An 18,714-nucleotide genomic window follows, 5' to 3' on the forward strand; every position below is an offset into this window, starting at 1 on the left:
GCAGAACTCCAAGAGACAAATCCTTTTATTCTTACATTTCTTATTTAAACAAGACACACTGCAGGACAGTATCCAAACGTTTTGAAGGCTATGGGCCAGTTTTTGATTTGAGTTTACACCAGTGTAACTGAGATAGAAATCTGGCCCCATATAGTTTGGAGAGAAATGTGTTCTGAACAGAGAGGTAAAATGTATCAATAATAAATTATAGATAAAGAAATAAATAATTTCACTAGTTATTCAATGCACTGAATATCTCTGAGTTTGAAAGGCTTTTATATCATTAAATATTTTTAATTGATGCTTTAATAGATGAAATTAAAGAAAAACAGAAGGGTGTTTAGTCTAAAACTACTTGAGTTAGGACTGTTTGTCTTCCACTGTAACACCCTTTACCTGACTACAACAAGATACATTATCTCACTGAGACACAAAGATATGGTATGCTCATGAGATTCTAGGATTCTGTTTAGGCTCAAAGAGAGAATCCATCATGTTTCATATACTCATGTAAAGAAAGCTACCCAGTCAAAATCAGATATGTAACTTCAAGCTCCCTACTAAATCTTTGCTTCAGGGAAGAAGCAGAGATATAAAACCTGAAAAGGATTTATAAATCATAATTTAGAGTTAAATATGAGAGTAGGATTTATAAACTTGATTATTATGGCAGGACTTCAGAGCCCTGATTTATAGCCTAAATCTCAAGTGTGAAATAAGGTTGGGGTGAACAAAATCTTTTTATTTAGGGATTTATCACATGATTTGTAAATCTGTCATTGAATTTGTATATCTGCCTTGAGACACACAAGAATGGTAAATGTGTCTGTGAATTTGTAAATCCATCTTGCCATCAATCAAGTGCTTTAGAAACGAGGTTGGCTAAATGCAATCTTAGAAATAAGTTTGTAAAGTAAAACACAGTCCTCCAGATTTAGTGAGAAGATTTATAAATCAGAACTTTGTATATCTAACAGCTGCTTACGTTACTGACCAAACCATTTTTAGAATCTCCCCTAGCATTGCTGTAAATCCAGAAATGGATTTATAAACCCTTCCTCAAGTCCCCGGTATCTCATCGTTTGTCCCTCACAGCTGTGTTTGCTCTCTACACTACTGAGGCTCTGACTCAGCAAAGTACTTAAGCGGAGGTCTAACATCAAGCATTTGAGCAGGAGACTACTCAGATACCTAACTACCTTGCTAAATTGGATCACAAGCTCTGACTACTAAGAGTAGCAGTGTCCATCCATTGCCACTGATCACCAAATACAGACCCTCCCGTAATTATAGCCACATTTCTTGCCAACAAGAAAAGGTCATTTTTGACTTGTTGACGCTTCTAGTGTTTCATATTGGACTGAACTCTAAGCTAAGTATGAACATTTGGGCAGAGCAAACAAAAGGCAGATAATTATACAGTAGAGACCTGGGTGTACCTCTCATAGGCTATAACAAATTTTCTACAACATCATAGTCCTACTTACTGAATTCCATGTACTGATACCATAAGGGTGAAATCCTGGCCCCACTGAGGTCAACAGCAAAACTCCTACTGTCAGTCACTGCCACCTCAAGCTATCTATCATGGGCGGCGGGTATCATAGGCTGGGGGAGGCTGTGCCTCCCCAAACAGCCAGGCGTGGCCTCGCCCACACTCTGACCACACCTGTCCTCCAGCTTCCCGCTCTGTGCGGCTAGAGTCCAGTCTCCCTGTGGCATGGTCCTGGCTCCAGCCGCGTCACCCGCCCTCCCGACTCCCCAGGTCTGGAGAGGCTGCAGCCGTGCAACCCACCCTCCTGGGACTCCGGGGCTCCAGGGCTAGGTGGGGCTGCAGCCGTGCTGCATGTCCTCCTGTCGCTCTGGGGCTGGGGGAGCTGTGGCCACGCACCTGCCCTCCTGGTGCTCCGGGGCTAGGGAGAGGGCTAGCCTGGGATGGGTGACAGAAGGGCAGGGCTGGGAGTTAGCCTCCCCCAGCTGGCAGTTCATGTGCCACCCATGCTGTCTATCTATACTACCACCTACAGCTAAATCCTGTATTGCTTAAACTTCCTTTACACTAATGGACACAGCTTAATTCCCAGTTATTCTTTTGATTTGGGTCATTACAAAGTAGAAGCTAAACAAAATAACAATATTGAATAGATTTCCCTCAGCCTCACCTCAAGCTGTACTAGAAAAAAATATGAAAGAAATTGAGACACAGTCCAAACAAAGTGTCCCTTTGCATTTAATTGCCATAAAACACTCTGGAAAACTTGGAAATATTGATAAGATTTCAGACTGCCACATGGAAACTTGAACCAGTATTTATAAATACATTTGAACTGAGATAGGGGTCTTGCCAGTATCTGACAACCAATGAATTAATATCCCATTACATTGTTCTTAGAATTTTAGGTTAATATTCATGAGGGTTAATCACAATGGGATTGTCACTCAGAATTCTAACAATGGTTATTCAAGTTCAGTAACCCTTGCCACTATGATAACAATGGGTTTTTAAAGAGGATGATAGTGGTAGTGCTGTTGGTATGCAGGGGCGGGGGGAGTGGGGAGACAGTTTTAGTAAAGGGCTGTTCTTCACTTATACTGCACCTTCCATTTTCTCAAAGAGCATCTGATCTCTGGAAAAATAACAACACTGTATGTTTCTTTATGTCATGTACACTATAGATTTTATCAGTTGCAGTGGTTCTCCAAAATTTGTAATATTTATTAGTGGTACCAAAGCCCTTAAGTCTAAGGGGAAAAAATAAGATTAAAACAATGCCAGGTTTTACTGCTATAGAAATTGATAACTGCAAAACTTAAACCTTGATTGACCTCACACTGTTCCTCTCAGTCACATGGGATCTCAGCTCATAACAAAGGCAAAAGGAGATGTATGTCCCTAACACTGCAAGTGAGCCTGGGTGTACTTCTCATAGGCTAAATCAATTACTCACCTTCATCAGAGTCCTACCTACTGAATTCCATGTGTTGATATGCTAAGGGCAAATCCTGGCCCCACTGAAGTCAATGGCAAAACTCCCACTGACAACAGTGGAGCCAGGATTTCACCCTAGTAATGTAACTGGCCGTCACTGCCATCTCAAGCCAGGCAGAGCTATCTCTACTTGACCCAAATTATCAGCTTCTCATAAGAGATATATAATATAATTATGAAACAGAAGCAGATGGGAAAACAAAAGCAGGGCTATGGTCTCATCTCATTGGAAAAAGCTTGTCCTACTGCTCTGAGTCTGGAATTGGAAGCAAAGATCTGAGTTCCAATCCTCCAATTTCCCCCCATGACTTGCTGTGTTAACGCTTTGTCTCAGCTTTCCTGTCTGTAAAATGGGGATAGCACTTTACTTCATCAGAGGTTTGTGTGGATTTATATAGGTGAAACGCTAAAGTTCTAAAGCACAACGGGCCACATTTTCCCAGCATACTCAGTATGGCTGAGCAGTTCCTTCCTCAGCAAGAAGTCCCACTGATGATCTCAGTGGAACTTTTTTTCAGTGCTAGTTACTACTCAGTATGAATAAAGTGACAAAATCTAATCCTATGTAAATGCTAAGTGTTATGTCCAAAGGTTCACCCCTCTGCAGCTGACCAGGTACCATGCACAATTTATGTCCCACTTAAGCTCTGATTGAGTGAGTGCTTAAGCCACAGCTAAGTGCCTAGGCCTTGTGCTGCCCCTCTACATACTGATTAATTTCACCCTGCATGCTTTGGGGAATGTTGAGTTTTTGACTCCCACAAGCTCAAACTGTGAGTTATATCCAGTAATCCCTGCTTGATGTCTCATTTCACCTTTGCCAAAGGATATGCTATATTTTTTGCAAAAGGATTATTTGAGATATAAAAAAAATGATGTAAAAAGAAACAATGGAAAATTATCTGACAAGAAAATCAATGGAAAAGTCACAGATGACACATTGCTTGAAAGAAAAACACTGATAACCTTGATCATCTGAAATCTTTTTAGTTGTACCATTTCTTTCATTTAAACTCTCATTTTAAAGAGTAAAGTAAGGTTAACTTACTGAAGGTGAAATCTTTGCTTGGTTGTGTGTGAACCATTTCTGGGTGATAGTTAGTTTAGCTAACAGCAGAACAATCAAATACATTTGTATTAACATGTGTTAAAATTACTGACAATGTCAAGGCTTGCGAAGAACCAGTAGGACCCTATCTCAATCTACGATCTTGTTCTCCAGAATCTGTTTTTATGTAATTAAAACATTAAGTTATTAGTTGTAATGGTCATAAAGAAAACAAAAAAAAATGTGAGATGAGTGTAAGCAATATAACTACGAGTTTGTCTACAACTGGAGTTTCTGACGAATGGCTATTGAGGAACAGCTATTCCTGAATAATTCCATATGTAGACCCTTTTATTCCAGAATAAGAATGACTTGATCCTGTTTACTTTAACCCACTTTCAGCATGGATGCGAGTCTCTAGAAAGCCTGGAACAGCTCTAAGAGGTGTGAACTACCCTGTTCATCTCAGTGAGACATTAATTTAGATGCCCAGTGTTGATCATTTAAATGTCACCACAATTAATTATTTCATTCCTATGTAAGAATGGAGAGGGAGGGTTACAGATCTGCACAATCTACGGAGTATTGTCTCATTTTGTTCCCACTAGTGGGAGGTGTTTAAGAGATATCACCACTTATTTTCCCTCTCCCCCAATAAATAAGGACCCAAGCCCAAGGAGACTAGCAGAGCCAAAGGCAAGTCTCTCCAAAAGGAAGTCAAACTCCAGAAGCCCAGTGGAGCTCAGGGTGCTACATGGTCATAATACAAACATCTGCTTAATCTACAATGAGTGATGTGTTGTTCCAGCGACTCAGATGGATGGAGCTTATTTTGTGGGCAGAGCTAGAAGGTGTACTACCAACTCTCCCTTAGTCTGATCCTTGGATGTATTTCTCCAATTTACTCACATATCTCACATGTGTTTACAAATGAAAGTGTAAGGAGAACATTTAATTTACATAGCAAGATTCTGCCTACCCCTTACACATGTGCTGAGGCCTGACTGCATAAGAAACTTCCCCCTGCTTTTCGTGGTCCATGTTTAGCCACACTGTTGTCCTTGCGCTCAGTGGTTGGGCTGCTCCATCTCTATGCTTGCATAAATTGGATATTAATTCGAGTTCAGCAGTCTCTCTTTGGAGTCTGTTTTTGAAGTTTTTTTGTTGCAAAATTGCCACCTTCAGGTCTGTCACTGAGTGGTTAGAGAGGCTGAAGTGTTCTCCCACTGGTTTTTGAATGTTATGATTCCTGATGTCAGATTTGTGTCCATTTATTCTTTTGCAAAGAGACTGTCCGGTTTGGCCAATGTACATTGCAGAGGGGCATTGCTGGCACATGATGGCATGTATCACGTTGGTAGAGAGAGTGCTGAACTTGAATTAATATGCAAATTAGATACAATTAACTCAGGCTTAAACAGAGACTGGGAATGGTTGGGTCATTACACTAATTGAATCTATTTCCCTATGTTAAGTTCTCCTCACCCCTTCTATGGGTCATCTTAATTATCACTTCAAAAGTTTTTTTTCTCCTGCTGATGATAGCTCATCTCAATTGATTAGACTCTTCCTGTTGTTATGCATACTTCCACCTTTTCATGTTCTCTGTATGTATAAATATCTCCTGTCTGTGTGTTCCATTCTATGCATCCGAAGAAGTGAGCTGTAGCTCACGAAAGCTCATGCTGAAATAAATTTGTTAGTCTCTAAGGTGCCACAAGTACTCCTGTTCTTTTTATGAGAATCTCAGTTTTCATTAAAAATAACCCATATGTTTTTTGCTATCATGGCTGAGGAGAAAAGCTGGAAAATTTGATCCGAGTGCACCTTAAAGGCCTAGAAACCAGAAAGTCCATAAAAGAACCCACAATTCATTCCATATATTGTGGGTTCTTTCATACATATAATCCCCTCCCAAAAATTGTAGGTTTAACTATATAGATATATAGAGACAGATAGAGAGAGATATAGATCTATCTATATCGATATGCCAGAAAAAAAAAAGAACCACTCCCGCGCCCCACAACTACTGAAATTTGGGACTTGACTCATGATTTTTGAGCATTTGAAGTTGGCAATACTGAGCATGCCTCCTGGTTCTCCCAGGAAGATGGTGGACCTGTACTGCTCCCAAGGCAGGGCCATTCCTTAAAGTCATGATTTGGCATTTAGAGAGTAAATCTGTGTGACCTAGTGTTAGTGTCACGACTGCGTTGAACGCAATGAACATGAAAGCCAGTCAATTTTAAAAACAATTAAAATTCATCTATCCTGGGTTCTCCCCCAATTCCAGTTTTTATGGGCTTACTATCACATTGTCCTATTTTTCCCAAAGTTGCCGTGTAGAAAACCATCGCAAACAGAGGATACACAATGGAAATAGTGAAACTGATTATAAATAAGGTATTGTCAAGGGCACAGTGTAAATAAATAAAAAAAATCTAATCTCTTTCAGAGACATTTGAAACAACAGCAGGCAAAATCATTCAGATAGAATACTGATTTTTTTTAAAATAAACTATGCCTCTCTCACAGGTAAATTGCCACACTACATAGTTTGCATACATTAAATAAAGTTACAATCAAATTCTTAGCTTATTAGTATGTGATTAGTATGTGATCCCTGGTTGGGATCTGACCTTGTGCTGAGCACTTTTCTAACACACGGGAAGACAACCCCTATTCGAGGCCCTTGCAATGTACCATAAAAAGACAAAGAACAGGTGAGCAGTGGGAGGGGAAAGAGACAAAATGTACAAGGAAATGAGCAGGGTGACATTTTGGATAGGGCTTCCCTATAAAACTAGACATTTGCAAGTTATGTGTGAATCAATGTAGCCACTAGTTTATAAAGAATGCCAGCTACATAATCAACAATTTTTATGCAGTGTTTGAAGGAGACTGTTTTAAAATGGGATTCTTTACCTTGTTTCTTTTTGCTAGATTGCAGTCTCTTCTTAACTTACTGGTTAATTTTTTAAAGCCTTGAAAGCCAATATAATATTATTGATATTCTTGGTGGAAATAATTAAAACACATGCTGTAACATGTTAGATAAGCTTCAGGAAAGTAAGTCGCTACTGCTCTTTATATATCAGCTGTGAGGGCATTCCCAATATTCATTTGCTGTCACTTTCATCTCTTCATTCCAGCTCATCAGTATCAAAGTGGAATCCTGAGCTTAGCTCTACTGCCCTTCTTTGAGAGTCACCCAGTTTCTCTCATTAAAAAAGACTCTCTCTGTAAAGTAAAAAAAAACATCCATTGTAGCAGGTGCATACATCATGTCCTGCAAACAAAAGTATTGATGGAGAAGTGGGAAGTGAAAACATCCATTTTTCCTCCAACAGGTTAAAATCCAGTCACCGTTCTGGGAATTTGAACATGAAAAAATCCTCCCATACTGATTTCAGTTTATTGTTCAGCTCAACTTCTTCACTTCTTGTTACTAAATATACATTGTCTATTTATCAGTCAAAATGACACAACTGCAACTGCTCTTGCGAAGCCCAATCCTGCAAAGACGTATGCACATGAATAGCTTCAATCTTGCAGGTACTTCCATTGATGTCAGTGGGTCTACTCGTAGGAATTAAGTTACTGACAAGTCTTTGAAGGATTGGGCCCATAACTTTTATATGTGGTGTTTAAAAGGGAACTCACTACTCAGGTATTTGCACATGCAAACAGCAAATTAAATGAGCACATGATATTCAGTGTGTGTGCCCCACTGCAATACCGGCACATGCAAATTCGGCGCACAATTGTGTATGCATTATTTGAGAGCGAGTTTGAAAGTCAGCCCCCAAAATGAAGAGAGCTCAGAGTGTAATGCATTCAAAGCGTGCTACTAACACAAGAAACAGAATTTGTAACAGTATGTGGGGTGGAGTTTTCAAAAGCACTCAGCACAGGCCTACCTTTGCTCCCATTGAAGTCAGTGAGAATGTCACCATGTACTTCAGTGTGGGAGCAGAATTAGGCCACCACTGAGTGCTTTTGAACTAGGGTGACCAGACGTCCCAATAAAATCGGCACCATCCCGCAGGGGCGGCTCCAGACACTGGTGCACCAAGCACGTGCCTGGGCCGGCAAGCCGCAGGTGGTGGCCTGCCGGTCGCCATGAGGGTGGCAGTCAGGCTTCCTTTGGCGGCATGCCTGCGGGAGGTCCGCTGGTCCCGCGGTTTCGGTGGCAATTCGGCGTCGGGTACGTCAAAGGCGCGGGACCGGCGGACCTCCCACAGGCATGGCACCGAAAGCCACCTGACTGCCGTGCCCGAGGCAGCAAAATACATAGAGCCATCCCTGCCATCCCGATATTTAGGTGTTTGTCCAGCATCCCGACCGATCTTTGGTCAGGACACAATTTGTCTCCATATATGTAGCGGTATTGGTTTTTGGGTTTTTTTGCTCTGCCGGCAGCACTCAGCTTTTTTTTTTTTTTTTGCTCCGCTGGCGACCCCTCCGCCATGTGTCCCAATATTTTCTTCCTCTCATCTGGTCACCCTATTTTGAACATCCAACCCTACTAGACCATATCCTGGCATCAGAAGTTACTATAACTATAAAGTTGCTGAATAGAAACCACTGCACCAGAGGTTCCCTATTTTCTAAATTCATAGATTTTAAGGCCAGATGGTATTAAGATAGTACAAATAATATTTAATAATTATGGTGATCTAGGCTGACCTGCATTAAAAAAAACATAGAAATTTCATCAGGTGATTCCTGGATAAGTCTATCACTTTTGGTTGAGCGATAGGATCTCTTGCAGAAAGATGTCCAGTATACATTTAAAAAAACAAGTGATGGAAAATCTACCATGTCCCTGTGTCTGTGGTTCCAATGGATTGCTCATTACAGTAGAACCTCAGAGTTACGAACACCAGAATTACAATCTGACCAGTCAACCACACTCCTCAGGCAGCAGCAGAGACCAAAAGGAAACAAAAAAAAGCAAACACAGTGCAGTACTGTGTTAAATGCAAACTACTAAAAAGAAGGAAAGTTTAAAAAAAAACATTTGACAAGGAAACATTAAGATGGTTACAAGCAGAATTTTTCTTCTGCATAGTAAAGTTTCAAAGCTGTATTAAGTCATTGTTCAATTGTAAACTTTTGAAAAAACAACCATAATGTTTTTTTCAGAGTTATGAACATTTCAGAATTATGAACAATCTCCATTTGCAACAGTGAGGTTCTACAGCAGGGGTCGGCAACCTCTGGCACGTGCCTCACCAGGGTAAGCACCCTGGCAGGGCGGGCCAGTTTGTTTACCTGCCACGTCTGCAGGTTCGGCCAATCACGGCTCTCACTGGCTGCAGTTCGCTGATCCAGACCAATGGGGGTGGCAGGAAGCCGCGGCCAGCACATGTGGGAGCCATGATCAGCCAAACCTGCGGACGCAGCATGTGAACAAACTGGCCCAGCCTGCCAAGTGCTTACCCTGGCGAGCCGCATGCCAAAGGTTGCCGATCCCTGTTCTACAGTATTAAAAATTCGCCCCTTCCCTATTTAAGGATTGAGTGTCTGTGTGGAGCTGGAATTGATGCTTTTAAAATACATTTTTGAAGGTAAAGAGACAGGCAGTGATCTTTGCAAAATTAAAATACATTTTCCCAGACACAATGGAGAGAAAGACAGCATGCTGACAAGACAAAGAGTTGACTGACATTTCCTATAACTCAATCTCCTGTCAACCGAACACTTTAAATCATTAATATTCACAAGAAAATATAATATAATGTGTATCATATGTTACTATGTCAGACGATATCATTTAAGTCAACTTATTTTTACCCAGCACCTTTCATCACAAAGAATCCTAAAATGCTTCATAAACTATGCATCTCATTCTTCTCCCACTGAAGTCAACTGAGAATGTTTGGCTATACCAAGAGAAGAACAGGAGACATTTGATACCATTTTAATCAGGCCGCAATTTTATAATTAGGTGTCTAGGACTACCTGGCAGATAAAAGTGTACACTGCAGGTAACCTCGTGTTCATTCAATAACCACCTAGAGGGCTTCCTCCAGCCCCACTTCTTTTTCCATCCAGAGCCCCCAGCCTTACCATTAACCTCTACCTCATAAGGAGGGTTAAGGTGAGCCATAAGAAAGAAGGACTGGCACCCTTCCATACCATCTATAGAAGCCCCAACCATCTATAGAACCCCCCCCAACCCCAGTTCTGTTCCTTTAACCAACACCTCCTTTTTAAGTCCTTTACCAAGCAATCTATCCAGTCACTGTATACCTTTCCTATGGAGTACCTGCACTGGACATCTGCCCCACATTTATGTAATGAATTGTAACATAGAGCCTAACTTCCTCCATGCCACACATCAACAAAGCCCTCCCTGAATCCGCTGTGGGGAAGGCCAAAACCCCCCAACTCCACCTACGCCAATCTGATGGCAAGGGGAAAATTCCTTCCCAGCCCCTTAAAAAGGGTTGGCTAGCGCAATGCCCACAGCAGGTCTTGACCAAACGTGATATTTCACCACCTAAAGAGGGAGGGTGGGTGCTCCCTCAGCCTGCTCCATGTAAAAGGGCAATTCACCACATGAGGCTGCCCTTTTAAACCCTTCCACGCATCCAGTTTTCAGGATATGAATCAGTGTTTTCACTCTTGTCCCTTTTGCAGCAGTTTGACCTCTTCCCCCCAACCCAGCCATAAAGCACTATTCCCTTCATTCAGCCAGCCAGCCAAATCCCCCTAACCACTTCACCCAACTACAGGGAAACAGCTGGACTGGAACACAGCAGCTGTTTGACATCACACAGAACATTAGACAACCATTTAGGATAGGAAGTGAAAAATATGTTACCCTTCTGAAAGTGCAGAGAGAATCCATCTTATATCTAGGTTCTTATATGGACACCATTTGCAAAGAATATTTGAGAATTTTTGGAGACAGAATGCAGACTGCAAGAGGAGTATTTCCATGAGTAAAGGTTAGTAGGACTGTGCCCCTAAGCTGGAATTTGTCAGCTCATAAGTATCCTACTCTTGTCAAAAGTGATGGGCTCTTTAATGATTACAAGTTACTAGGAAGACAGTTTTATATCTCACTCCAAATAAGACTATTTTTAGATCTCACTTTCTAAACCAGAGCATGTGCAGTATTTCTGGTGCATTTTAAGTATGACCCATGAAAATAAAATGAAAATCAGCTCCATTTAAAAAAAAAATGCACACAGGGCTTGTCTATAATTTGATTGCTCTGGCAAGTTTATCTAGAGTCATAACATTATTTAGTATACATATTTTAAATGCTTTTCCAGATGTTAAATTAGCTTAGCTGCTCTAGCAGAAGTCCTGTGAGCTTGTTTGTAATAAAATATACATACATATTCGAAACTTTATGAAGCCAGGGAGCTGCCACTATTATACCATGTGTTCACTTCTTATGTCCAATACCAGAATAAAATAAATAAAAATAAATAAAGTTAGTGATTAAAGTAGGAGCAACAAAAGAAAAAAAACCTCCTTTTTTCCTGTGTCACTAATAAGCAGCACCATGTGTCTATACAGCACCTTCTGCCAGAGGAATTCAAAATATTTTACAAACAGTTAATTAAAATTCAGAATACTTTGTAAAATAGCTAAGAATAATTACATCCATTTTCCAGGGGAGAGAGAATTTATCACTTAATCTGATTTAAAACTGGAGAAAAACTGTGGTGAATTTGGCCCAAGGTATAGAAAGCAGACTACAAACTTTGAATTCAGATCCAAACATTTCCAAATGTTTGTTAAGGCAGGAGGTTCTGGTTCAGAACTATCTTTGCATATGGAACTTGTCTAACGAGCTGTGAATAGTCGCTGAGATTAGAACCCTCAGGAGGCCTGAGTCCATGTGCCTTCCTTTGACAACTGGATAGGGGTTCCCAAACTTTTTCATACACCAGACAATATCTTAATCAGCGGAACTACATTTCCTTTCCTATTCATGATCATGTGGGCTACTCCCTCTGCCGACCCTACTCCCCTTTGTGATCCAATAACATTTCTGTGGCAATGACGGCAACTGGTGGCATGGAAAAATAACATTAAGAAAGTATACTTAACGGGTTTTTAGCTTCCTTACATGTCATTTAGCAGCTGGAAATGAGGTGAGCCTGTATTACATTCGCAACTAGCTTTCTGTGGTCCTCCAGCAAGTACTTATCTGGTCATGGTGCACAGTTGTGGACCCTTTAAACTACCTTGCTCCATGACATAGCTAAACCCAATGCTCCTGATGAGTGGTGCAAAAGATCTAGCTTAATGGGAAACCAGAGTTTCCTGTCCCACACAATGGTTCGTAACACTGTACATCAGAGTAGCATATACAGACATCTCCATAGGAAAAGGCGAGGACCTGGATTTTTGCAGAAATAAAAGCCAAGTAACGTCATAATAATATTAATTTCTGGGCATTCTCAATAAAGGTAAATAATGTGGCACTCCTGTTTTAGTGGGACCTGTACCCGCATTAATTAATTCATCATAGCACCCATTACGTGCTGTGTTTTCTTAAGGATCCTTCTCTGAAGAGCAAACTAAAGACAAGGAGACAGATTAAATGAGGGGGAAGAAGAGCAGGCAATTTATATACGTCAACTTGATAAACTGCAAGTAGCACTGTGGAAGAGGAACTCTAAACATGGACACAGTAAAGGCCTTGTGAATAAACTCAGGGAGACTGTGCGACGCATAGGGACTATGTGGAAGAAAGCACAAAGGCGACTTTTGGTCTACACTACAAATCTACGTTGGTATAACTATAGCTCAAGGGTGTGGAAAATCCACATCCCTGAATAACATCGTTATAGTGACAGAACCCCCAGTGTAGACAGTGCTATGTCACTGGGATGAGTTCTCCCATTGACAGAGCTACCATCTCTCAGGGAGGCAGAGTTCCTATGCTGACAGGAGAAGCTCTCCCATTGGCATAGGTAGTGTCTTCACTAAGCACTACAGTGGCACAGCTGCACTGCTGCAGCACTGTAAGTGTAGACAAGCCCTGTGTGGGAAATGCATAAGGTTGAAACACTGGTGGATCAAAGGGGAAATTCAAAGCTTAACAAAGAGGCAGAAGTAAAGAGGGGCAGAGCTATGGAAGTGGTAACAAAAAGCTTCACTTTGATACAATAGCACATTGGAAGCTATTGGAAACATGCGCCGGATCCTTCTAAGAGTTACTTTTCAGCCACATCCCACTGAGGCCACTACATGTGAAGGTCCCAGTGAAGATTATACATAAACTGTTTTATTCGGGGTAGAAACTGTTTGTAGGTTTCTGCCTCATGCTGAAATAAGGAACATTATGATAATAATTATAAAATGTAGGAGTGTTTGTTTTGTAAACAAGAGTAAACAATGATAATGCTCTCAAGGATCAATGGCTCATTCATATCTGACCTGTATGGAAGGCCCGGCATTGACTGAAAAGTAAGACCTAGTCTACACACTGTTTGTGTACTGATTTAACTATTTCACTTAGTGACATATTTACCAAAATATTTAAATCAGCACAACACCTAATAGCAATGCCAATAATTTATACCAGTATCACTTCTTCTGCTAAATTTACATCCACACTGGAGAGGAGTGAAATGCTTTAACTATACTGCTACAGCTAAGATGGTACCTTTTGTGTGTGTACAGAAATCCTAATTGCTCGATCTTCCCTTCTTTGCAGGAGAGTGTCTCCCATTGACCCAGCATGGTGTAGACACTGCAGTACGTCGACCTAAGCTACGTCGACTCCAGCTACATGAATAATGTAGCTGGAGTTTCATAACGTAGGTTGACTTGCCTCTGTAGTGTAGGAAAGGCCACAGAGTCACTAGATGGTTACCTCTGGCACTCACTTGCTACGTTACGTTGGCACCCTCTGTGCCAAGATACTGTAGTGTGAAAATATACAATGATTTTTCTCTCTAGTATCTGCACACATGCAAAGCAGATATAAAGATTCAGTAATAGTATCTATACAGCAAGTATAAATGCAGTCAACAAACTGGAATTTTTCACTAACTTATACAGTGCAGCTGCCATGTTTGGATTTGTGGTTCATTGGCTCAAAGACCAATGCCTTTCAACATAAGGTTTGTCAATCAGGTTCAGACCATTATGAATCCCTACTGAATGCACATGCAATACAGTGGTCATAAGAATGAGCTGTGATGTGATTTGCTCTAGTGCAGCAAATGCTCCCAGAGTGGGGAATGTCCAGTGGTTCTCACAGGATAGAGGATTTACTACATCTATAAATTTTAATCTTGGAGAGAACATTGATTTACACCTCCGAAAAATCAGGGATTACTTTTGACAGCGTGCTGAAAGGAATTTACTCTGCTCATGGACATACTTTTCTTTCCTATAAAGATAAAAGACAATGATAGAAATCTTATTAAAAGTCACCTTAGCTCAGTGTTTCAAGGTGGTCAGGTCACCTTACTCTTCCATAATGGACACAGTAGCATGGGACTGAGTAACAACAATTTTTTGTCAATGTATTGTCCATGTGAGGGCATTCAGATTAAATACTCAAAATCTAAATAACTGAAATAAAGCTAATACATTTAAAAATGATCCAATATTTAAACAATATTTTATGTGACATTTCCACATCTCCTAGGCACCTTTGAAAATAAAATCTCAGTTTACATCTTCAGTAGCACCATGCAAATATTAATGGCTTGATTTGCAGAAGTGTTGAGTACAGACAACTTCCCTTTAACTTCCATGGGAGCTTTGGATGATCAGCACCTTTGAAAAAACCAATCTGTAAATAGCAATTCTTCACTACACCACTGTGGAGTAAGTAAATATTATTATTATTTTCATAGACTGGGAAATAGAAAGAGATAAAATGATTTGCCTAAAGCCACACATAAATCAGTAAATGAGCCAGGAACAGAATTCAGGAGATCTTGGCTTCCAGACCTGATACAGATAACAGGATACAAGTCACCTTAAAAATCTAACTACAGATGATTGACATGTAATAGAGATAATAAACAATGTTTCCTTTCTGAATCAGATGGTGCAGATTGATCTGATTACACCTAAAAAACACAAAGAAAGCTTTCAGAATAGCAGCCGTGTTAGTCTGAGATTCGTGCATCATAATTGTACAGTAGACCCTCACAGTTATGAACACCTCGGAAATGGAGTTTGTTTGTAACTCTGAAATATTTGTAACTCTGAAAAAAATGCCATGGCTTTTCTTTCAAAAGTTTACAACTGAACATTGACTTAAGACAGCTTTGAAACTTTACTATGTAGAAGAAAAATGCTGCTTTTAGCATTTTAATTTAAATGAAACAAGCACAGAAACAGTTTCCTTACCTTGTCAATTGTTTTTAAGCTTTCCCTTTATTCTTTTAGTAGTTTACATTTAACATAGGACTGTACTGTATATGTGGTATTTTGCGGAGGGGTTGTCTCTTCTGCTGCTTGGTTGCTTAAATGAGGGGTGTGGTTGATCGGTCAGTTTGTAACTCTGGTGTTCGTAACTCTGAGGTTCTAATGTATTTCATAGTTACAACCATGTATATAAATGTAATGGGTTACTAGAAGGTAGCATCTATGGATTTATTTTATTCACATTATCGGCATGTTAAACTCCGATTACAGTTCAATATGTTAGCATCCAGATTCACAGCTGGTGTTAAGTGGCATAGCGTAGCTGATGTCAATGGAGCTACACTGATTTACACCATCTGAGGATCTGGCTGAAGGATATGAAACTGCTGGAGATGAGCCTATGTTGTCATGTTTGAATCCAGTTTCCCTCTAAGTTGGAGAGTGTTTATTACTGGGGTCTTGGTTCAATCTCTCCCCAGAATTCCCTGCTGAAGGACAAGCAGAATCACAGCTCTATTGCAAGAGCTACCTTAAGAGCCTTGTCGAGTTGTATAATTTCATCCACATGTCCCCATCAGCATTCTCAGTGATTTTTTAATACAGACTGTAGAACCAATGCAGCATGAAAAATGAAGCCTATGTTTGTAAATTGACTGTGGTGCTAATGTGATTTAGAACTTTTCCTTTTATACACATCTTGAATGTGAAATGTTTCCAAACCAGAGCTCGAGGGCACATGCTATTTACCCAGCAATGTACATCTGTGTTACACTAGTGTTACTGTTCGTTAACAAGTAAATTGAAAAATAAAATTATTTACATATGTTACACAAACAGATATAAAACCTTGGTTTAAGCAATCTGCACGGTGATCATTAATCAATAGCTTACTTTCATCCCAAACTTCAGATATTTCTCAGAATCTTTTGGATAGGCAAAACTGGCCTAGAAATGTTGCAGGAACAGGTAATGTGGTTTCATTGTCTTTTATTCTGCCCAGTCTAGAAATACCCAGAAAGCAGAATTTTTGGTAGTATGTCCCCCATTCTTCTTCCAGCCCACACTGAATCCAAGAAGTATAATGGTGCACAAAAATCATAGAAATGGTGGGCTGGAAGGGACCTTAAGAAGTCTTCTTGGTCCTGTGCTGAGGCATGACCAAGTAAGCCTAGACTATCGCTGACAAGTGTTTGTCCCTCCCGTTCTTAAAAGCCTCCAACAATGTGGATTCCACAACTTCCTTTGGAAACCTATTTCAGAGCTTAACCGCCATTATAGTTAGAAATGTCTTCCTAATATCTAACATAAATCTCCCTTGATGCAGATTGAGCCCATTACTTCTTGTCTTAGCTTCAGTGGACGTGGAGACCAATTGATCAACATCCTCTTTATAACTGCCCTTAATATATTTGAAGACTTATCATGTGCTTCCCTACCCCCCGAGTCTTCTTTTGTCAAGACTAAACATGCCCCGTTTTTTAACCTTTTCCCATAGGTTAGGTTTCCTAAATCTTTTTGTTGTTCTCCTCTGGAGTCACTCTAATTTGTCCACATCTTTCCTAAAGATGTCCCAGAATTTGGACACAATGCTCCAGGTGAGGCCTCATCAGTGCCAAGTAGAGTGGATCAATTACCTCCCTATATCGTACCTATAGCACTCATCATACAACACTCCAGACTTATATTAGCATTTTTGCAAATGCATCACACTGATGTTTCAGATTCAATCTGTGATCCACTGTAACCCTCTCTTTCAGCAGTGTTGCTGCCTAGCCAGTTATTTCCCATTTTTTAGCTGTGCATTCAATTTTTTCCTTCCTATGGAATGACATTTTTATCTTTATCATTTTCATCTTCTTGAATTCAGATCAATTTTCCTGTTTTGGGGTTTTTTTTTAATTCTAATCCTGTCCTCCAAAGTCTTGCAACCGCACCCATCGTGGTGTCATCTGCAAATTTTACAAGCAAACACTCCACATCATTATTCAAGTCATTAATGAAAATATTGAATAGTACCAGATCCAGAACCAATGCCTGCGGGACTGCACTAAATACGCCCTCCCAGACTGACAGCAAACCACTGATAACTATTCTCTGAGTATGGTCTTTCAACCAGTTGTGCATCCACCTTATAATAAATTAAACTAGATAGCATTTCCCTAGTTTGCCTATAAGAATGTCATGTGGGACTGTGTCAGAAGCCTTCCTAAAATCAAGATATATCATATCTACTTCTTCCCCCCATCCACTAGCCAGTAACTCTGTCAAAGAAGGAAATTAGATTGGTTTGTCATGATTTGTTCTTGACAAATCCATGTTGGCTATTCCTTATAACTCTATTATCCTCGAGGTGCTTACAAACCAATTATTTAATAATTCATTCCAGTATCTTTCTAGGTATCTAAGTTAGACTGACTGGTCTGTAATTCCAGGGTCTTCTTTGTTTTTCCTTTTTTAACACTGGGTACTATGTTTGCCCTTCTCCAGTTCTCTGGGACTTCTCCCGTCCTTTCTGAGTTCTCAAAGATGATTGGTAACAATTGCTTCAGCTAGTTCCTTAAGTATCCCAGGATGATTTATCAGCCCCTGCCAATTTGAATACATCTAATTTTTCTAAATATTCTTTAATCTGTTCTTTCCCTATTTGGCTTGTGTTCCTTCCCCTTTGTTATTAATATGAATTATATTGAGTATCGGATCACCTTTTTAATGAAGAACAAGCAAAATAGGTATTAAACACCTCAGCTTTCTTAATGTCATCATTTATTAGCTCTGCTTCCCTGTTGAGCAGAGGAGCTACACTTTCCTTCATCTTTCACATGCTCCTAATATATTTAAATAACCTCCCTTTTATGTCCCTTGCGAGGTATAACTCTTTTTTTTTGCCTTAGTCTTTCTGATTTTGTCCCTACATGCGCATGCTATTATTTTGTAATCCTTCTTAGAAATTTGTCCATGTTTCCATTTTTTTGTAGGGTTCCTTTTAAATTTTCAGGTCATTAAAGAGCTTCTGATGGAGCTATATTGGCCTCTTACTATTCTTCCTAGTATTCCTCTGCATCAGGATAGCTTGCAGCTTTGCCTTTAGTACTGTCTCCTTGAGGAATCGCCAGCTTTCCTGAACTTCTTTTTCTCCTTCCCATGGGACCTTACCTACCAGTTCTCTGTGTCTGTTAAAGTTCATTGTCCTTAGTCTGCTGTTTTCACTCTCTCCTTTCCTTAGAATCATTAAATCTCTCATTTCACAATCACTTTAACCAAAATTGCCTTCCACCTTCAGATTTGCTACCAATTCCTGTGTTGGTCAGAATCA

The 18,714-nt window shown here is 40.1% G+C and overlaps 1 long non-coding RNA gene across 1 annotated transcript in view; it reads right to left on the reverse strand.

Annotated features, from left to right (window-relative positions):
- LOC120383867 overlaps positions 1-18,714 on the reverse strand; it is a 605,485-nt gene that overhangs the window by 528,490 nt on the left and 58,281 nt on the right. The window lies entirely within an intron of this gene.

The sequence above is a fragment of the Mauremys reevesii genome, linkage group 1, assembly GCF_016161935.1.
Source record: "Mauremys reevesii isolate NIE-2019 linkage group 1, ASM1616193v1, whole genome shotgun sequence".
Lineage (NCBI taxonomy): Eukaryota > Metazoa > Chordata > Testudines > Geoemydidae > Mauremys > Mauremys reevesii.